At 36.0% G+C, this 20,772-nt stretch overlaps 1 protein-coding gene across 1 annotated transcript in view; it reads left to right on the top strand.

Moving 5' to 3' along the window:
• Positions 1–20,772, top strand: part of CYRIB (CYFIP related Rac1 interactor B) — a gene marked incomplete in the record, with an annotated part of 1,384,994 nt that overhangs the window by 511,836 nt on the left and 852,386 nt on the right. Inside the window, 1 exon segment of the mRNA XM_044066242.1 lies at positions 16,449–16,525.

Below are 20,772 nucleotides of genomic sequence, written 5' to 3'. Positions count from 1 at the left end.
AGAATAATTTATTTGAATAACTACTTACTGTGTCAGCATTTTGGGGGTTACAATTACACTTGAACTTTGAGACTTTATCATATAATTATAGAAAGACTGTACATTTGAACTCTTTGAATATGTCATACTTGCAGGTTTAGGAATTTTGAAAGAGAAGTTTACCAATTTATAGTTGAACTTGACTGGGGATTGGTATACCAGTGTGATAATGTATATAGATGCTGTATTTTGTAAGGGCTAGGTCAAAAATGTTTTGTTCTGTAAGGGGCTGTTTGACTATTTAATCCAGGGAATTCTTTTTTATGAAACTGAAGACTATTTGGCCATAGTTTACATTTGAAGCATAAGGCTCCCACTTTATTGATAGGTAGTTAAAGTTACCCTGGATGATGCATTTTATTGTGTATTTGAAGTTAATCCAATGTAATTAAAATGGACATGTTTTGGGAATCACAGAGGGATTCTGTAACATGCTATCATCTGATAGGTGGCTTTATTTAAAGTGAGTTGAATCTCAGTAAGTTCAGTTTGGGAATCTAATTTGGTGTAATGTGGTCTTTAATAAATATGGATACTCCTGCATAGTTTCCATCTGGTCTAAATGAATGGTAGATACAAAACCCTGATATAGAAGGGGTTGCTTTCTGCACTTTTAAACCAGGTTCAGTAATAATACATATACGAATGTTCTCCAAATGCAGTAGGCTTTAAGGTCATACAATTTGTTATTTAGACCCCTACTAGCATTGAGCAGAGCCACACTGATATTGTTTGGTGACTTTTTTTTTTTTTTTAGTTTGGAAGGTCCATTAACTGGACTGTGTCGAAAAAAGGCACTATGGCAGCAACAAAGTATTCAGTCAGTAGAAGCCCAGGAATGAGAGGTGCAAGCCATCCTTAAAAGCAAGTAGGGCTTTACAGCAGTTCATCCCATGACACATACTGGATTCCTCTCAAAATGACACCAGTTAAAGGTAGCCCATGGGATTTTTTGCAGGGAGGGTGCAAACCCAGAGTCCCGCCCATGCAGCTCCCCCCGTCCATGCAGCCCCACCCACACAGCCCCGCCCATGCAGCCATTCCAGTGTCCCATTACTTGGCTATTTCTACCCATTTGCCATAGACACTGTTCAAATCTCTCAGTGTGCATACTGTTTTATGCTTTACTTCTGCAATGATTACAGATATTTGGATTTAATTTACAACTTTTATTTTAAATTTTATAGCACAAACACTGATAGGCATTTACTAAACCTAAACAAAGCAATAGTCTTACAATGAAAACAGACTTAGCATTAAAACTTCTCTACCTTTGAAACCCACTTTCACTGAAACAGCATTGAAATCCACATTCAAAGAAAATGCATCTGGCCAGTGGCAGGGTAAGTTTACCTTTGGGCTGTTTTCAAATCATAGACTCCTTGCACACATTTTTATAACCATGCAAAAATTATTTGATTCACCTTCTTGATTGTATTAATTATACTATATAATAATTGAATTATATCCCTTGTATAATACAGCACCACTTGTTAGAGTGTTTTAAATTTATAGTTCTGAACATTTTTCCTTTAAGCAATGAAACAAATCATATGAACCAATAATGACAAACTGCCCAATTCAGAACATTTCAACCATAAAGGGCCACTCAAACTTCTGTCATGCAATCCATCAATCAGTCAATATGCAGCATATCTGCAGAAAGTAAAAGTCATCTGAATAATTCCACATTAAATAGATCTGAAACCAATGAAGAGGTTGTTGCTAGAAAACAACTTTATATTTCAGCGTTTCTTTTACAAATTCAGTGCCTGTTGCCCTTGAAGAATAAATTGCCTGTGTTACATTAAAAGAAATGGTAAGCTGGTATATTGCAATAGGGAATGGGTGGCAAGTTGCAAAACAGGTTCATAGTTACAAGGCATCTCATCCAAAGGAGGACGTACTCAGGACTGCAACACCCCACCCCCTTAAAATACAAATCTACATGCCGTGGGAGTAGAACCTACAGTCCTCTGCATCAAGATGCAAGTTTTCTACCTGCTGTGCTACTAACACTGCTTTAAAACTCTATACCACAACAGTGTTACCATTTGCTAAACAAAACAGTTGCACATTTTAAGCAGACTTAGCATGAGCAGCAGTAAACTTCTCTTTCCTTGAAGCTCACATTTCCTTGAAAACACACTTGAAAATAAATTCTACTTGCTAACTCTGTATTTCACTCTCTCTCACACACACCTCAACCTCTTAGTGCAAGAAATCTGGACAAAGCCTAAAATAAATAGGGACAGATTAGAAATATTGCTCTCATGAACTTAGATCATTGCTAGAATAACAGGATTTGTGTTAGTATGATGCATTTTTCTAAAGGATAGAATGTCTAAAACTCAAATGTTTGCCATTATTTAGCAACTTCAATCCTTTTTAGGAGGAATGTGGGGCAAAAATCTTGACATTCTACAAAAACCTGGACAGCTGAAGGTAGGGTTGCCACCTTCGTTCACGGCTAAAACCGGAGCCACGCCACGCCCCTCGCGTCACCAGTAACCCCGCCCGCCCCACCCCCTCTCCCGCCAACATACCGCCCATTTTGTGATGTCACGACAGCATCACTCAACGGGAACGCCCTCTTTTTTCGTTCCCGCCGCCTGCTTTTGGAGGATTTGCTATGCTTTTCTGTAAGAAAAGCATAGTAAATCAGCCGATCAACGGGAACGCCCTCTTTTTTTGCTCCCGCCGCCTGCTTTTGGCTGATTTGCTATGCTTTTCTGTAAGAAAAGCATAGTAAATCAGCCGATTTACAAACTCCGATAGTCTGTTTCCTTTTTGAAACAGAATACGGGAGTTTGTACAGTGTTTTCCGGACTACCGGAGAATCAGTTTGATTTCCTGATAGTCCGGAAAAAAAACGAAAGGGTGGCAAGCCTAGCTGAAGGGTATGCTACCTCCCTACACACACACACACACACACACACACACACACACACACACACACACACACACACACACACACTCACTCATTCACTCACACGCACTCACACAAGTACACACACACACTCACACACACACACATGTACACACACACACATCACCTCTCATTGTCTTAGTACAAGAAATCTGAACAAAGTCTGTTATAATGTTGGGGACAAAGACCTAAAACTAGAGACACATTTAGAAAGTTGCTAGAGTAATAGGATTTGTATTACAATATATTTTCTGAAGGATATCATGTCTGAAACTCAGTGATTTTTCAAAAAAAAAAAACAGAATTTTTATGAAGAACAGACCAAAAACATAAGGCAAAAATCAGGACATTCTGTGAAAATCTCTACAGTTGAGAGGTATGCACACATACATCCCCCTACCTCCTTAGAAAGTGGCTAGCACAACATGTTTTGCATTGGTATGCAGGCAAAGCCCACGGCTGGCGTAATCATTTGACAAACAGAGGATTGAATGTGTCTGCAGAGTCAGAGCTCAGAGGCTGCTGTGTGGGGAGCCGTTCCACGTCCATTATCTATTAATGCTTCTGTTGATTATTTAAACATTTATCATACCAAAAGACCTGGGCTGCAGACATTATCTGACATTAATGTGAATGTTACTCCAGGATTTAGCTCTGCAAACAGCAGTAGGAGACGCCAGCTCAAGAACCCTTTCTAGCCCCTGACCGAGGATTCTTATGGAGCTTATGCCATCATATGTCTCGCAGTGGTTATCTTTTTTGTTGGGATTTTGGGAAACATCTCAATTATGTGCATTGTTTGCCACAGCTACTATATGAGGAGCATATCCAATTCACTGCTAGTGAATCTGGCTTTCTGGGATTTCCTCACTATCTTTTTCTGTTTGCCTTTGGTAATATTCCACGAAATAACCAAAAAGTGGCTTCTTGGAGACTTCTCTTGTAAAATCATACCATATACTAATATGCATATATGTTGGTGTAGGACACTGTATCAAAGTACAGTGTCCCGATACTCTGCAGATCGATGTCCGGATGTTGAAAGCACCAGTATCAGCACGTTCTGCACATACATGCTCTGGAGATTATCCCTGAGCAGACTAAACCAACAGCAAATGTTTTTGCAGGAAGGCAAGCCCGCTACACCCCCATGTGGGGGGGCTGTACCCCCCACATCCCTGCTAATTATATATATATTAACTCCAAGATTGCACAATCTCCAGGTAAAGGAAATATTAGCATACTCTGGGATAGTTGATCTTGCACACCTGTTGACCCTGTTGTCACTCTACATGGTGTCGGAGCATTTCCTGCTCACTCCAGTGCTTAGCATATATATATATATATATATATATATATATATATATATATATGTGTGTGTGTGTGTGTGTGTGTGTGTGTGTGTGTGTGTGTGTGTGTGTGTGTGTGTGTGTGTGTGTGTATAGATAGATAGATATAGATATATTACTATACAGATTGAGAGACCAGTTTAGCCACAATTTAAGAACTTTTTTGCAACCCTCAAACTAAATAAATGTCAAACAACTATCTACAGCCCTCCAAATACATCTACAAAAATATAGACACATTAGAACATATACCATCATGGATAACCTTATTCATCAAACAAGATATGATTAGTATACGGGCATTAATATTGACTGTGCTAGACTATCCCCTTAGGAAGCACCAACCAAAGATTTACCACACAAACCATTTTGAATTGACAACAGTATTCACTGAATCTTCTAGAATGTACAAACTCTCTAATAGAAATAGCATTCTAGATTGAATATTAACCCCTAACACCAGTCACAAAAATAGTATAGATATACTTTCAGACTGACTTAGTGACCATCTCCTGACTTATATAATTTGGGGACAAGCTAAAATACCAAAGGTAACAACATAAAATTAGACTAGATCTAAAAATTTGAGGGAACAACTTTGAATACACTTTTCTAACAATGTATCTAATCCCCACTAAATTATCTACCTCTAAATTAAGCAGTTAAATATTTCAGCCAAACTTTCCTAGAAATCCTGAAAAAGTGAAACTTTATATGACCCCTGGCTAACTACATAAATCTAGCAAATAAAACAGCTAGAGGCAAAGTATGGAATAGCTGGAAAATACAGTAAATTATGTCTAAATTCCAAAACTGTAGGTCACTGAGAAATAAAATAAAGAACATAATGGGAAAAGAAAAGAAAAGCTGTTTTCGCTGATTGCTTACAGAAGCAATAATAACCCTAAACTTTTCTGGAATACAATTAATACTTTAATCAAACTAAGCAAACATACACAGCCTAACCCCTTACTACAGGACCCAAATTACAAAGTGTTCTGAAAATGAACATCCATTTTATTCAGGCTGCAACCTCAGTATTAAATCAACAAAACAAAAAAACACTACCCACAACACTGAATTAAACTACAGAAACTTTCACTTGTTAGTCTCTACAGACCAAATCAAAAAGCAGCTTAAGAAAGTAAAAACAACTACCTTAGTGCCTGACAATATCCCAGTAGAATATTAATGCATAGCGGCCATCTACTACCTTATATTAATGAATTGGGTATGGCACAGTTTGTCCCGGGTCAGGTTTATACAGATCCATCGTTGCAACTAATAGATGTTGACCGGTAGTAGCTATCTAATTGGTCTGTTATTCATATAACCCTTTCATACTTATTTTCTGACTTATGATTTACTACAGCTTGATGAAACATTAAGATTTTTATTTTTGGAACAGCAATGTGAATCAGCTTAATTTATGAGTGAAACTTCTTTTTGTCCCCACATTTAGTGTTATATATAACTCCTTACTGTATACTATAGCCCTATCTCAGCTAATCATGCCATTTTAGGTCCTTAAAGGATTGCTCTAGTTTTATCATTTATGGCATGGAAACTCATTTAAAGAAATTTCACCCAGGTGATTTACTCTGTGCATTAATTTTGTTAATGAAAGTTCACTGTCCTTTTCTACTTACTAAAATATTGTTTTGTGGAATTAAAACCTGGGCTACTAAAAAAAATTATATCCTCAGAAGAGGATATTCTCTTATTGATAAATGCATATGGTTGATCTGTAGGAGCCTATAAGAAGGGCACAATTATTTTATTTCTCCTAGTCATCAAATGGCTCAAACCTTACAGGACTATAAGTCAGTAATGCCTCTGTATAAATTAAAACTTAAGACCCACTCATTAAGACTAAGGCCTCATAAAGCATTAGTGCATCAATGTAAAATTATAGCTCATTTATTTTTTATCAGAGGGATAATAAATAAAACAATTGCAAATTCAAACAACACTAGAGTACAAGACACCCTTACTCACTTGAGAAATCAGTCTGAAATTTTTAATCAAATAAAGGAAACAGTACAGGATCAAAACAATTTACTGGACTTCACATATACAACTATTCAAAATGAAATGTCCATAAATTATGTCAAAGATATAATAAAACTCTTCATGGTTAAGGAATCAGAAATATCACTAAATTGAAAAATATGAAACTCATGGCCTGGTTCATTTTATCCTAGAATTTTACAAACATATCTCCCTAATGACTGGTTCTTTTAGTCCAAGCTTTCAATAGTACCAGAAATGTCCTCAGTTTCCAGAAATGTGCCTTACATCAGTTATTTCTAAACCCTTAAAAGAGCAACTTGATTATTCATCATATAAACTAATTTTAGTTTAAAATATACAGAAACTATATGCCCATCCCTGTGGACTGAATAAAACATTTATGCCATGTTTAATACACCCATATCAAGCTAGTGCTTTCACATATAGATACATAGCAATATTAGTATGCTGTTCGTGACATGTAGAATGACAGAAAATTACATTTCCTTCTCATAAGTTTAGACATGGACAAAAACTGAAGAAATGTAGAAACCACCACGATGATGAAAGGTTAAAATGAATTTATTGTAGATCAAAAGAACAAGCGCTTTCACGCAATATAAATTGCGCCTCAGGTACAAAAAACAAATTAAAAAAGTTTAGACATGGAGAAAGGGTTTGATACTAGAAGTGAGAATCACCATTTCCAGTATTAATGACAAAGTGATTGTGAAAATTTCATTCTCATTATATAGAGGCTTTAAAACATATACTTAGCTAGGAGGTAAATACAGGAGGGGAGGGAGCAAATCTGATAGAATTCTACCAACCACTCTCCACTTACAAACACACACACCTACTTCTTACATACACACATACACACCCCTACCTACTTCTTATATCCACAGACTCCTATCTATTTCTTACATGCACACACATCTCTTAAACACTAAAATACACACACGCACACACCTACCTCTCACTTCTACATTCATCCGGCATGACTGCGGTCCAAACATCCTCTGGAATTCAAATTCCCAGTAGGCGCGAAAGACAAAAACGCAAACCATCGGTCGCACAGACACAGAAGATGAAAACAGGTTGCAAACATCTGTTGCATCTGTGCGATTGGTCAGGAAGCAAAGGGCGTTCTTAAAGAGGAATGCCCTTTAAAAAAAAACAAAAAGAAGTTGTTTTCTTTTTTAATCAAAATAAAATTAATTTCTCAGCCAGCCAGTTCCTGGGGGGGGGGTGTGTGCAAGTGCACCCCCTTGCACCTGCCTGCGGGCTCCCTTGCCACTTATTTAGTCAATTTGTGAAATCAGTATTTATTTTCATTGAACCTCAACATCATTCATGGTGAAGGTAGGATTCTGTTCAATACCCATGCATGGAGAGCTCAGAAATGTCTCTGTCCATATCTCTTAGGGTTTTGCACACCATCTCATTTACACCCACATGGACCACCACCACGTCATAGTCGTACATGTTTTTCTTAAGGGTATTGAGGGCCCTTGAGACACTGGAGATCTTGGCACTTGAAAGACAACTCACCTCCACCAAGTTTTTGTTCAGCCATGTGAGAGTAGTGTCTTTGTGTATTACTACAGAGTCACCAATCACCAGAACCTTTTTGTAAGTACAAGGTTTAAGTGTACTTGGTTTGGGGCAAGCTTTTTTTTTTCCTGGTAACTCTGTTTTCAAGGTGGCAGTTTATGTTGTGTTTATTAATTTCTGCTAAACTGGACTTCAGCTTTCACTGTAAGTGCTCCACCCACGTTTAAAATTCTGTATTCTTAACATAATTTCTTCTTCTTGCAGCTGTTCACTTAGCCTTAATTAAGAGGATAACATATGGGGAGCATGGGGCTGTTTGCATCATCTTAGTCTGATGAAGGGTTATCACGCTGTCTTCAGGTGCAGGAGCTTGAGATCAGGTTGAGAACTTCCTGTGAGAAATCTCAGAAAGGAGATCCCATCAATAGCTCTATGTCCAGTGCGGAAAATCCTGTTAAAGATCATTTTATATGGTGAATACTCATCTGTTAATTTTGAAAACAGATTTTAATGAGACATCTATGGCTTTTCCTAATAAGCTTTGTGGAAGAACTTTTACCATCTAGTTCAGGAAGAATTGCTATAAGTTGGGCATGCTGAAACTTTGATGAATTTTATAACTTTTCATATTTTTTTTTGTATCTTGATTTGAAGTTTAAAACACAGCAGTTTTTTGAACCACATTCTGCATGTGGCAGCTGTTATTTTTCAGATGTTGGCCAAAGTGTGTTATTTTCCTCCTCAAAAGATTTTACTCAGTTTATGAAGTTACTTTCTTTGCCGGATGTGAACAGTTTTTGTTCGCATATAAAGCATCATCATCATCATCAAATAATGATGTTGACATTTAGTGCAAAACTGTCGAAAACTGCTGAAGTTACAACTTAAAATTTAATTAGGTGGCTGTAGATTCAAAATAGAGTTTTAGTACTTAGAGTTTACAATGTTGTGTTATAAAATATGTACTTTAGCTGTCTTAGACTAAATCTTTAATGTACTGGCTGATATACATGGGGGCAGCTCAGTCAGTCATGTGCTACATGGATGACAAGTGCAATACAATGAAGCAAGACAGCTGGTATTTATTTGACATTTGTTTACCAGGGTGGTCCAACTGGGTCTACAGACCCAATTTTCCAGTGGAGGCCTGGGGAGAAAAGCTCCACATACAGTGCAATACAAATACATTATAGTCCAAAAACAATACAAGTGACACGAGGAATACTATACAAAAATAAGTTGACAGAACGTAAACTAGGTTACAAGATATACTACACATCTGGACAATTCTATAGAGTTATACCATTATGGACAATTTTAGTCATTCTAACAACATATACATAGCCTATGAGTAGATAAAGTGTACAACAGCATGTAAGTAGTACAATGTGTGACATCAGTCGTTATAGTGCATGAAAAATAAAACGGTTTTAGTTAGGAAAATAATAGCAGAAGAGTTAGTGATGCAGAAAGATAGCGAGAGCGTTAAGATGAACAGAGGCATTACAGACTGAGCATTAGCTTAAGGATATGGTATAGAAACAGAGAAGGAGTTATGAGAGAGCTTAGGATATTGTAGACCATGAAGGAAAGACCATATCAAAGGCCTTAGAGAGGTCAAGGAGGCTGTATAGCATTCTGCATCTCTGGCCTTGTTCACAGCATCTGTAAAGGATAACAGAGCTGTAGTTGTGCTGTGGCTGGGTCAGAAACCATGCTGGGTTTGGATTAAAAGATTATTTTGCAATAGGTATTGCATTATCTGCTGATGGATACCTCTCTCAAGAATTTTGGCTATGGGTGACAAGATAGATATAGGACGGAAATTGGTCAGTTCAATAGAGTTGCCTCCTTTGTGGATGGGGATGATGTGAGATTGTTTCTATGTTGTTGGTACTTCTGATTCAGATAAAGACCTATTTATAAGGATACTGATTGAGTAGGCGATTGGGCTGGCAGCCAGTTTGAGGTTGTTTGGTGGAAGATTATTAGCCGAGGTGGAGCAGAGTTTTAGTTTTCGTAGTTTCTTTATGGTGTTTGTAGGTATGGGCTTAAATGAGAATGGGGTTTGTATGACATTTTGTTAAGTAGGGGAATTATTAATGATAGGGTTAGAGGTTGTAGATTATATAGGATTGTTGCCTAAATAGGTTGAAGGGTGGAGGGCTCTAGTGTTAGGGGTGTTAGTTAGTAGGTCTACTATTGATTTTATAAAGTGCTTGTTAAGGTTTTCAGCTGTTTGTGATGGAGGGGTATCAGGTGATGGGGTGTGATCTCTATTTGTCCCAGGGTTAAGTATAGTAGATATGGAGCCCCAAAATTGTTGGGGTTAGTTTTATTTTTGAGTTGAAGCTGGGAATAATATGATTTCTTATCTTTGTTGATTAATTTTGCAGCTTTATTACATAGTGTTTTGAATTTGACATTATTGTGTTCGTTTTTGTTTAGTTTACAGATTTTCCAGGCTTAGGTCCCTTTGCCTCATCAGGAGTTTATATTCCTTAGAGAGCTATGGGGCTGCATTTTTTTATTCTTTTCATACAAATGGGGGCTAGAATATTAAGTATGTAAAGGAAGGTGTTATTAAAGTATAGTACGGCGTCATTAAGGAGTAGTAGTGTAAGGGGTGTCCAGTCTATTTCATGTAGGAGATTGTTGAATTTATGCTGATAAAAATTAGTTGAATTCCTAACCGATTTTACAGTGTGTGCTCTTAGCTGTTGGTAGTTTGTTCTAATGGCATAAGTTGGCAGATGATCACTCAGGGAAATAGACAGTGTACTTGAAGAGGGATAATTGGTGGGGTGGGATACTAGGCTCCAGTCTAGTTGGGCTGGCAGGTAAGATCTTTGCTATATCTTGTTGCCCTACTGGTAAGCTGTGTAAAACCATACAGATTGATACTGTTTATGGGGGAGTTGGAAACAATGGTCTGCCAATCTATATTAACATCTCCTAAGATTATTGTTTCATGAGATATTGTTTGGGATGCCCAGGATAATATATCTTCCAGCACTGGTATATTGTGACCTGGTGGGATATATATTACTATTATACAAATTCTTTTTGTTGTGTTGAAGTTTAAAAAAGAAATTAGTACCTCAGCATTAGAAAAGGTGAGTATATTACTGGTGTAGGGTGTGATACTGAGTGTAGAGGGATATAGAAGGGCTCCCTCTCCCCCTATCTTTTTCGATCTATCTCGTCTGGTTATTGCAAAGTTTGTAGGTATTATTTTTGAGTCTTTTACATTGGGATGTAGCCATGTTTTGGTAAGGGCTAATATGTCAAGTTTACTTTGATCAAGCCAGACAAATATGAAAGCTTTGAAATTTTCTCCCCATTCCCAAAGGCGGAGTGACCTCAGAGTTAATTAAGTGTGGTAGGGCTTCATTCTTTGCATGTTAGTGTGTGGGAGAAAACCTCCCATACCAAACTGAATTCAGCTATGGCCATCTTATTGTGGTTGGTGGGATCCTTTAGTTATTAATTTTTCAGCCATACATCCTAGATCTATCATCTTTTAAATCCAACCCACTAGTTATTTTGGTATCTGAATTTTACTTTTGCTTTGCTTGATAACCTTTTTTTTCATATGCATACGTTTTAGTTTCATAAGTAGTTACTAATCATGTGGTCCAGCAGAACACTGAAGAGCCTAGTCCAGTTTCTCAGTTGGCCATGAGTACTGTCCGGTTAAGTTATTTAGTTAGAGTTGCACAGCAATCAAAGATAAGCTGAGGAAATCAAATTCTGGACTACAGGAAGCAGTCTTGATCCTTTATGCTAACTGCCAGACCTTGCTGCATGCATGTATGTATGAGACATCATTTAAATGATAAGCTAACCTTCTGCTCTGCAAATAATACAAACAGCCAAAATCATGGACTTGCATTTTTTTATTTATCTCTATTTAACATTTAATAATTGCTGGGAAAGTCTGACTGGGACAGAGCCCATTTTCAGCAGAGACCCAGGGAGAAACATTCCAGATGCATGTCTTTGGAATGTGGGAGGAAACCGGAGCACCCAGAGGAAACCCATACGAACACAGGGAGGACATGCAGACTCCACACAGAAGGCACTCCAGCCAAAAATTGAACCTGAGAGCCTCTTGTTGTGAGGTGATAATGCTATTCACTGCGCCACCCACAGTGCCAAAATTAGCCTTGCAATTTTGTCATTAAAAAAATTAATTCAGTACTTTCTACGCTGTCCTGAATGGAACACACAAATTATTCTCAGTCACAAATCAAAAAGTATGTTTTTCACCACAAAATGAGACTTTTTATCATCCCCAATAGTACTGAATTCAAGTTGCAGTGTCCATCCATTGCACACCATCTTCTTTGTTCTGTGTTGGAGCCCTCAGGCAGCACACTGCATACTTTTCTTTCAATGTTTTATCTACTTCCTGCTTGCCTTGGGACCTCATATGCAATGATATCAGTGCATTCATGTTTTTATGTATTTATCAGCTGTTGACTGCTTACTGCCTGCATTCCTCTTGTGCCTCTAAAAGAAATTTTGCCAAGCATTACAATACAGAAATCTATGTGCAAACTTCCTTGGAGAGAAAAGCTGTTTTTTGGATAATTAATTCTCTCTGCCCTACAGAGCTGACCTTCTAGCATTACGACTACTTAGCAAACCTTGATATATGGTTTAACAGATGGTTTAACAGATTGAGTTTGTCACTGTGTGCCATAACTTAGTCTAATAAAGTGAGGTGTTTCTTTCATATCATAAAAATCACCTGTTTTGAAAGACATACACATTTTCAGTTTGCATTTCTGATACTTTAGGGGCATCATCCAAGAACATGAAGGTAATCAATGGTGTCCTAAAGTGCTCAGTGCTAGGACTGTTTTTTTGTTTGGTATCTACTTTTCTAACCTATAGACTTAAAACCAAGACCTATGGCTTACAAAGTTTGTGGATAACTTCAAACTGGGAGTCATTGTCAAATCTCCCTCTAACACAGAAGCCCTCCAGCAGGGACCTACACATAAATGCCTTGTGTACTTGGCATACAAACCATCCCCCAGCATATAGCACCACTTCAAAATGAAAATGTAATTATAGACCTGGGAACCTGGGTTGATAATTTCCTCTCCTTTGAACACCATGTAGGATGGGAATTGGCAAGGCATAATGACTACAGGACTCAGTAGCCTTGAACTTCCTAGCATTCCAATAATTTGTCATGTAATATCCCTACTAAATTTAAGGCAAAAATAATTACAGACTACTGGAGCTATAAACCAGCAGCTGTAATTTGTGTATTCTCACCTACAACAGGTGTATAGCCATTTCTTTTCAGTACACCATTACTGTCATAACTATCATTTTCACATTCAGAGTACATTTTAAAAGGAGATTTTTTTTATCCACTATACAGGATACCTTCAAATACCACATAAACATTTCCTTGTTGTATTTCATAAATGCTGGTCATAAAAATGCATACAATTGAAGTCTTAAGTCCTGAAAGTAACAGTAGCACATGAGTATTCAGTTATTTTGACCAGTGCAATCTGCCACACTGAAACTAAGAAATACAGAAATTCAAGTGAAATTAACAGACAAAGGTCTCTAGCTTGCCCATTTCCAGAGGTGTTGGTTAATCTGTTGGTCTTCATAATGAGCAATTTAATTCATTTTTTTTTTCCCATCCCTCTTGAAAACTATGCTGAGTTCCATATGTATTCTTAAATTCTGTTACTGTTCTGATCATAATGGCTATCCAGGAAGACTAATCTGATCAGCTGTCAGCTGTTTTGTGAAGTAGTACTTCATTGTGTTTCCTCAAATCCATTTCGCATTGTAACTTCAGCATCAAACTTTTTGTTCTTGTCCATTTTATTTTTGGAAAACAGTGCCTACACAGACTTTGGGCAGCCACGGTGGTGCAGCGGTTAGCTTTGTTGCCTCACAGCAAGAGGTTCTCTGGTTCGATCCTCGGCTGGGGTGCCTTCTGTGCGGAGTCTGCATGTCCTCCCTGTGGTCGCGTGGGTTTCCTCTGGGTACTCCGGTTTCCTCCCACATCCCAAAGATATGCTGTAGGTGGATTGGACACTCTAAATTGGCCCTAGGTGTGAGTGTGTGCATGTGTGTGTGCCTTCTGTGGAAGGTTGGGTGCTGGGCTGGCAACTCGACACCGTAAAACTCCACTGCCAATCATGAGCGGACAGGTGTTCCGCTGTGGCGATCCCTAACCGGGAAAAGCCGAAAGAAGAAGAAGAAGAAGAAGTGCCTACACAGACTTTATGAATCTCTTTAAAGTATGTGTATGTATGTATGTATGTATGTATGTATATGTATGTATAATGGTTCCTAGGTAAATAGGAGGTTACTAGCCTAGTGACCCGAGGGTCATTTTAAGCCTAGCCTATTACACCCATTATATTTCAAGAGAAAAAGTCTAGTGAATGCCTAAAATTATTATTAGTAATGACTGCCCATGTCCAAGTGGGATGTGGGAGCTACTCTCAGCAAGAATTTGTGGTTTCCTCATCCATTTATCCAGGCCCCTTTTTGATAAGAGTCATAGAGATGCTCTGCTTAACATGAATTGGTAGCCTATTCAAGAGAAGTGGCAACCACTGTGAGATGAATTTGTCTCTCCAGCATGTCCTATTTAAATGGCAAGCCAGACTTAGGTCGCTGGAATGGGTAATTCTAGTCCCATTTGACTTATGGATCTGCAGCAAGTTCATCAGGTTGGGGCAGAGATTGCTCTGTAAGCCAGGCACAAGTCTCCTCTAAGCAGCCTATATGCTACTGAGTACAGTGATAAGGACTTCAGTGTGTCTGTGTAAGGCATATGCTGAAGACCCTGAATCATCTTAGTTAAAAATCTCTGTGATCTTTCCAGCTGCTGCAGGTGCCTGGTATGGTATATACCAAAGGGGGCATTATAGTCAGTTATGGGCCTGCTAAGGGGTGAGTATGGGGGGGGGTAATGACCTCTTTTGCTGTTGAGGCTATGCCTTTGCTAATCAAATGTGCAATGTAGAATGCCTTTCTTACTACATTGGACACATGGTGGTCAAAGTTTAGGTGACAGTTTACTTGTGTGCCCAAATCCCTCACTACAGCATTTGTACTTAAGGTATTGTTGTTTATTTGGTAGTTAGTAGGGATATTGCTTTTACCGATGGGGATGATGATGCATTTTTTTGCATTTAGTTTGAGTCCATGGCTTTGGCAATAATCGTTAGTCTGTGTAAGCCTCTATTGGAGTACACTGACATCATTTGGAGAGTCAACAATCGCACCAAGTTTGCAGTCATCAGGAAACATGGTCAGCCACAGCCCCTTTGTTTTGGCCTGAACTTCCGAGAAGTAAATACCAAACAAAAGGGGGCCCAATACTGACCCTTGTGAAACCCCACTGGTGACAGGTCTGCTGGTTGAGGTGGAGTCACCGGCTTTGATAGCATGTGTATGGTTAGTGAGCCAATTTGCAACCCACCTAACAAAAAAGGGGTTGACATTTAGGTGGGTGAGTTTGTCAGTAATGCCTGAATGGGGGGTTGTGTCAAAGGCCTGTAGATGAACTGGCAATCCTCCATCTTGCCAGCAGATGTACATACCACGTAGGAGTAAGTATGTTTATGTATCATACAATGGGTTGGTGCCCTGTTTATGATTAGTGCACAGTGTTCTGCCCACTGAATGCAGGAACAGGTTCTGGCTCCCCTATGTTCCTGAACTAGATTATGTGGGTAACTGAAAAATAAATAAATAAATAAATTACTTTGTCTAATTTTTGGTAGAACGCAGCTGGGAAGAATAAAACTACTACTGTGAATAATCTTAAGTGAAAATAAATATTATTTGGGACATTTTCTGAATTCAAATAAACTTTATGTCACCCTTAAGAATGCATGGCACTTTATCACCAGCTTGTGATAGATTTATAGGGACCTGGAAGACTATTTGTTTGGAAGACTGATAATGTCTTCTCATCTGATGCAAATACAGGAGGCTAGAAAGTTGAGGAGAACTGTTAAAGTAAAGAAGTTTAAAAGTGAACAAGTTCTGGTGATATGACATTCTCTGTTTGAATGTTATCCAGTTTAGGCATTTCAGAGCAGTGTTGTGATAGCTAATAGAAGATTATTTGCAAGTTTAGCAATTTTCTTATATGCGTAGCTTATTTATTTATTTATTTATTCATTCATTCGTTCATTCACTCATTTACTTACTTCTTTACTAAGTATATATATTAATCCAGACCTGAGCCAAAAATACATAATATATTTACATAAAGTATACAAGGTTTTAAGCAACAAAAAAACAAAATAGTAAATACTGAAATGAAAGGATAACACTGAAGACATTTGTAAAGTATTGCTCAAGGTAGGCTTAGCTTTCTGAATAGTGATTTTATTGCCTTAATGTTTTTTGGTAATTATAATGAACTGAGTTAACTCTGGAGTCTGTTATATAGTGCATAGTATAGGTAGTTAGATTTTTAGTGTACATTGATGGAAATTATTTACTTTATGAAAAAGTTTTGACTAATTGTATTTTTTTATTTACTGTTTTTTCAGCAAAGAATACTTTGAAAGTTTTGTATTAAAACATCAAAAGTTGCAAAATTTATGAATGTGAATATACAACATTAGAGGTAAGGTACTGTGTATCTTATCAGTATTTAATTTTTTCTGTTGTTTTCTGCATTGACATTTTATGATACTTTACGATATACTATTATCCATTGTTTTATGCAATTACTTAGTGATCGGTAATGTCGCAGTTGCTAAAAAATATCTAATTTTGTGTTATAAAACTGAACAATGATCATCTAGAATTTCATGAAATGGGGTCCGATAATGGCTGTTATAAATAATGAGTATAAATATTGCAAATTTGGGAACAAGTACAATGAAATGTACAGTCAACAGTGGTTAAGATGTCTTCCTCACAGCTTTAGGGTCCATGTTTCAAGCCTCACCTCCACTCATGTTTTTTTTTTTTTTAATCTCTTTTAGTGATTTAGTAAGTAAAACATTTGAACAAAGCAGACAAATAAATTTGACCATGAACATCCAACAGTAATTAACTGCTAGTCCTATTCTGTGTAAAGTTTTGCTTGTTCCCCCATGTTTTTGTAGTTTTGCCCTGGGTATGTTAGTTTCCACTGTCCTCTCAAAAACATACTGGTTAATTAGTTACAAATGAATTTACTCATCTGGCTAACAAAGTAATAAAGGATGTTAAATAAAATAAATGAAAAACTCTAACTGCAGTAATTAATACTATCTTTGAAACAAAAGTTTTAGAATGCTCATAATAAGAGTGTTTATGATGTGTACAGTTTCATTATGCAATTTTATTCTGAAATGTAATTTTGTAGTATGCATTTTCAGTCAGAATTATGCAAAGACAGGTCTGGAAATATGGGACATGGCCAAGATGGCTGATAGCAGCACTTATTAACAGCTTTCATCTTCAGGATATTTTCTGACAAATTTATCAGTTCAAATAAATGTTTGTATAAATTTATATTCAATAATAACATTTAGAGAGGAAGTTAATATGATGTGACAATTAAATGTTCAAGTACCTCAAATTTTCTGACAGGAATTCAGTAATTAACATGAGCCACACTAAACTCAGCTCACAAGAAGCTTCAGTTGAAAAAAAAAAGTTTCAAACATTGTTGCTGAGTATTCAGGACATTTTCATCAAAACGGATAAGTTAGCTATTAGATTGGAGTCTTAACAAAATGCTTCTTGTACTCTTCTTTTAAATAGGAATTTTTGTAAAACACAGTGTTCTTAGATAAACAACATGGAGGAAGCCTTAATTGACATTGAGATGAGAATAACAGAAGGGGAGACTGACTTAATTACTCTTAAAATGGCATACTTGGTTTATTGATGTACTATACAATATAGAGAATAAATTAAGAATGAATAATGTCAGAATATATGGCAAATATGAAGGTAAAAATATAATTAACTTTTAACAACATGGTTACCAAACGCTCTGAACATACCTAAAGCACTGTCTTTTGGTACAAAAGCAGTACAAGGACCTTTACTTCCTTTTTCTACAAAGAAAAATTCTCCATGATCAATAATAGTGAGATTCATATCTACTATGAACTAAAACAATCTTGAAGTTAGCCTAGGTTAATCCTCTTCATAAAATAGGGGAACATGTCATCAGATTTGATATTGACAACTCCTCTAAGGTTTTAAGAAAAATAAACTCCTGTCTCCTATTGCTAAAGGAATTAAAATAAATGGAATAAAGGTTCAGTTTTTATTCTATGCAAGAATTAAACTATTTGTACCTTAAGGAAATAAAATATTTGACAGCTTGAAAGATGCAGCTACATGTATTCAAAGTAACAAAGTACATGAATTTATTGAAGGAATGGACTGGAATTCTAATTCACTGAATAGACAATCTGAAAAAAATGCTGGAAAAAATGTGAAATCAAAAAAATAAAGAACAAATGAATAGAACTTAGCTTGTACATATTATAATGTCTACAGTGTAAGTTAAGTAAATGTATCACTCTGCCACTGAATCATCATTAAATTTAAGTACACAGACATTTAAAACCATCTTATTCTATTACTTTAGGATATAATGCATTTTAATAAAATTTGCAGTGAACATAAATTATAATAGTAGTAGATGCAGACTGTATATAAATCAGTTAAAGTAACAAAAGGAAGAAGAAAAGATGTGATAATATTATTAGGGTAATGAGCATTTTATGCACACTTTATATAGTATTAGTGTCCTTTGTAAAGGTTTTGCTTTTAATCTCCTTAATTCCTTTCCTTTTACTGGGAAATATGTAGTATAAAGTATAAGCTATTTCAGCAACAGTGCATTTGCTTTCATTTATGGTTTTAAGGATTGAATATTTGCACTTCTTTTGAATTTTAAAAATCAAATAGTGCTCATGGAGTTGGTATGTGGAGAGTAGGATACTGGCCTTTTTTTATTTAATTTGCACTTCAAGTCACAGGCAGATGTCCTGATAATTAAATATGGTGACACTATTTACCAGTAGACATGGTCATCAGTAATGGTGAAATGTTTAATTTGTTTAAAAATTAGATATAATGATCAGAGTAGTAAGGGAAGTAGCCAGCAGTACATTATAGCCTGTTTTCAAATATATATGCTCTGTACATCTTGGACAGATATAACAAGTTATACTGTAACAAACATAGAGTAAAATGGATAGTTTAATATAATCATGAGGTGAAGAGTGTAACATCAGAGTGTTTGCGTGCAATAAACACATTTGATTTATGTGAGTGAGATAAATATCAGATTGTACTAAAACTATTACAAAGTGATAAGAATTTGTGCTAAGAAAGAAACATTTGAAGATGCTTTAATGGATACATATATATTTGCTTGTTGTGTATGAGACAGATGTTCAAGGCTATATTGTAAAAATCACTATTTCAGATTGTTTGACATGACCAGTAGATACCATGGGGTAACAGATACTAGTATACCAAAAGCTACTTTTAGAAGAAGTATTTACCCTAAGGCTACTTTTCTTTCACTTATTTCTTTATGGATGTGTGTTTTCCAGGGTTGATGATTCAGCCTAGATTTTGTGGCACAACTTCTATTGGGAAGAAAATGCATTTGCCATGAAATTCTACTGTTTAATTTACATTTCTACCTAGAAAATATACTTAGCGTTAGCAATATGAAGCTGGACAAGAAGTGATTATTTATGAAATGGGAACTTAGTAATAAATTTCATAAGTATTGTGTGTATTTTTTATTTATAATGTGTATTTTTATATTATTTGAGGAGATAACTTAGTCAAGTTAAAATGCACTGTCTGTAATTAATAATAGAGAGTTTAACTACACAAACTTGCTCGGTTACAATAATTTTATTGCTGTGAATGATTATATATTTGCTTATGAGTGCTTATAACATGTGAAAATTTAATGTTAATATATAATGAAAAAGTAATAAAATTGCTCGATTCTATAATATGCATATGTTATATAATTCATACATTATAATTTGTGGTTTAGACAGCTTTACTCACACTAATAACTAAAGTATCCAGTACATACACTAGGTTTATAAAAGTTTATGTTTTTGACAAATTAAAAATTACTTATAGGTGATAAGGCAAATTAAGGACTGGGTTACTTCTTATCTGATTAATTATTATATTTGCAAGTCACTAATTATAATATCCTACTAAAAGATTATATACTACATACGTACAGTTCAATAATTTGTATTTACTTGTAATGAATGAGTCATTATATAAGTGATATTTAGAACTAAATACACAAGGTAATTTCAGGAAAGGGCTTATTCCAGCTAAATATCTACATTGAAAGCTTATATAAAACAAATACATATTAACGAGGTTTGTGATACTTTGTTTTAAAAGAAAAACATGCAATGTTAAGTCAAAGTAGCTGTTTGAAGGTAATTGTAATGATTGTTGTATAGGTTGTTAGTGTAGATTTGATAGTTATTGAATATGCTTTAGTAGTCAAGCTAGGAACGACATTATCCACAACTAAATTATATTGTATACAAGTTGCTTATAGTTTTAATGGCAATAATTAGATTATGATTTTTAGAAAAGAAATTATCTTTTTTAATGGGTCATTGTAAGCAAAATCCTTAGTCAAAATGCAATTTTAGATTAGCTGTTACAAATATCTGCATTCAGCAAAATGGGAGGATTAATTAGAAAATAGTTTATGAATAAATTTAAGATAATATCCATAAAAGTAAATGGCATGAATGTGAAAATATATTAAATTTCTTATGAAATATCACAAAATGAATGGAGGTAATATATTCTTACAAGAAACACACTTATTAGAAAACAACACAAAACTTTACATAA

The sequence above is a fragment of the Protopterus annectens genome, chromosome 3.part1 (assembly GCF_019279795.1).
Source record: "Protopterus annectens isolate FY-2018-M chromosome 3.part1, PAN1.0, whole genome shotgun sequence".
Classification (NCBI taxonomy): domain Eukaryota; kingdom Metazoa; phylum Chordata; order Ceratodontiformes; family Protopteridae; genus Protopterus; species Protopterus annectens.
Note: the sequence above shows the minus strand (reverse complement) of the source record. Positions and strands in the feature narration are given on the sequence as shown.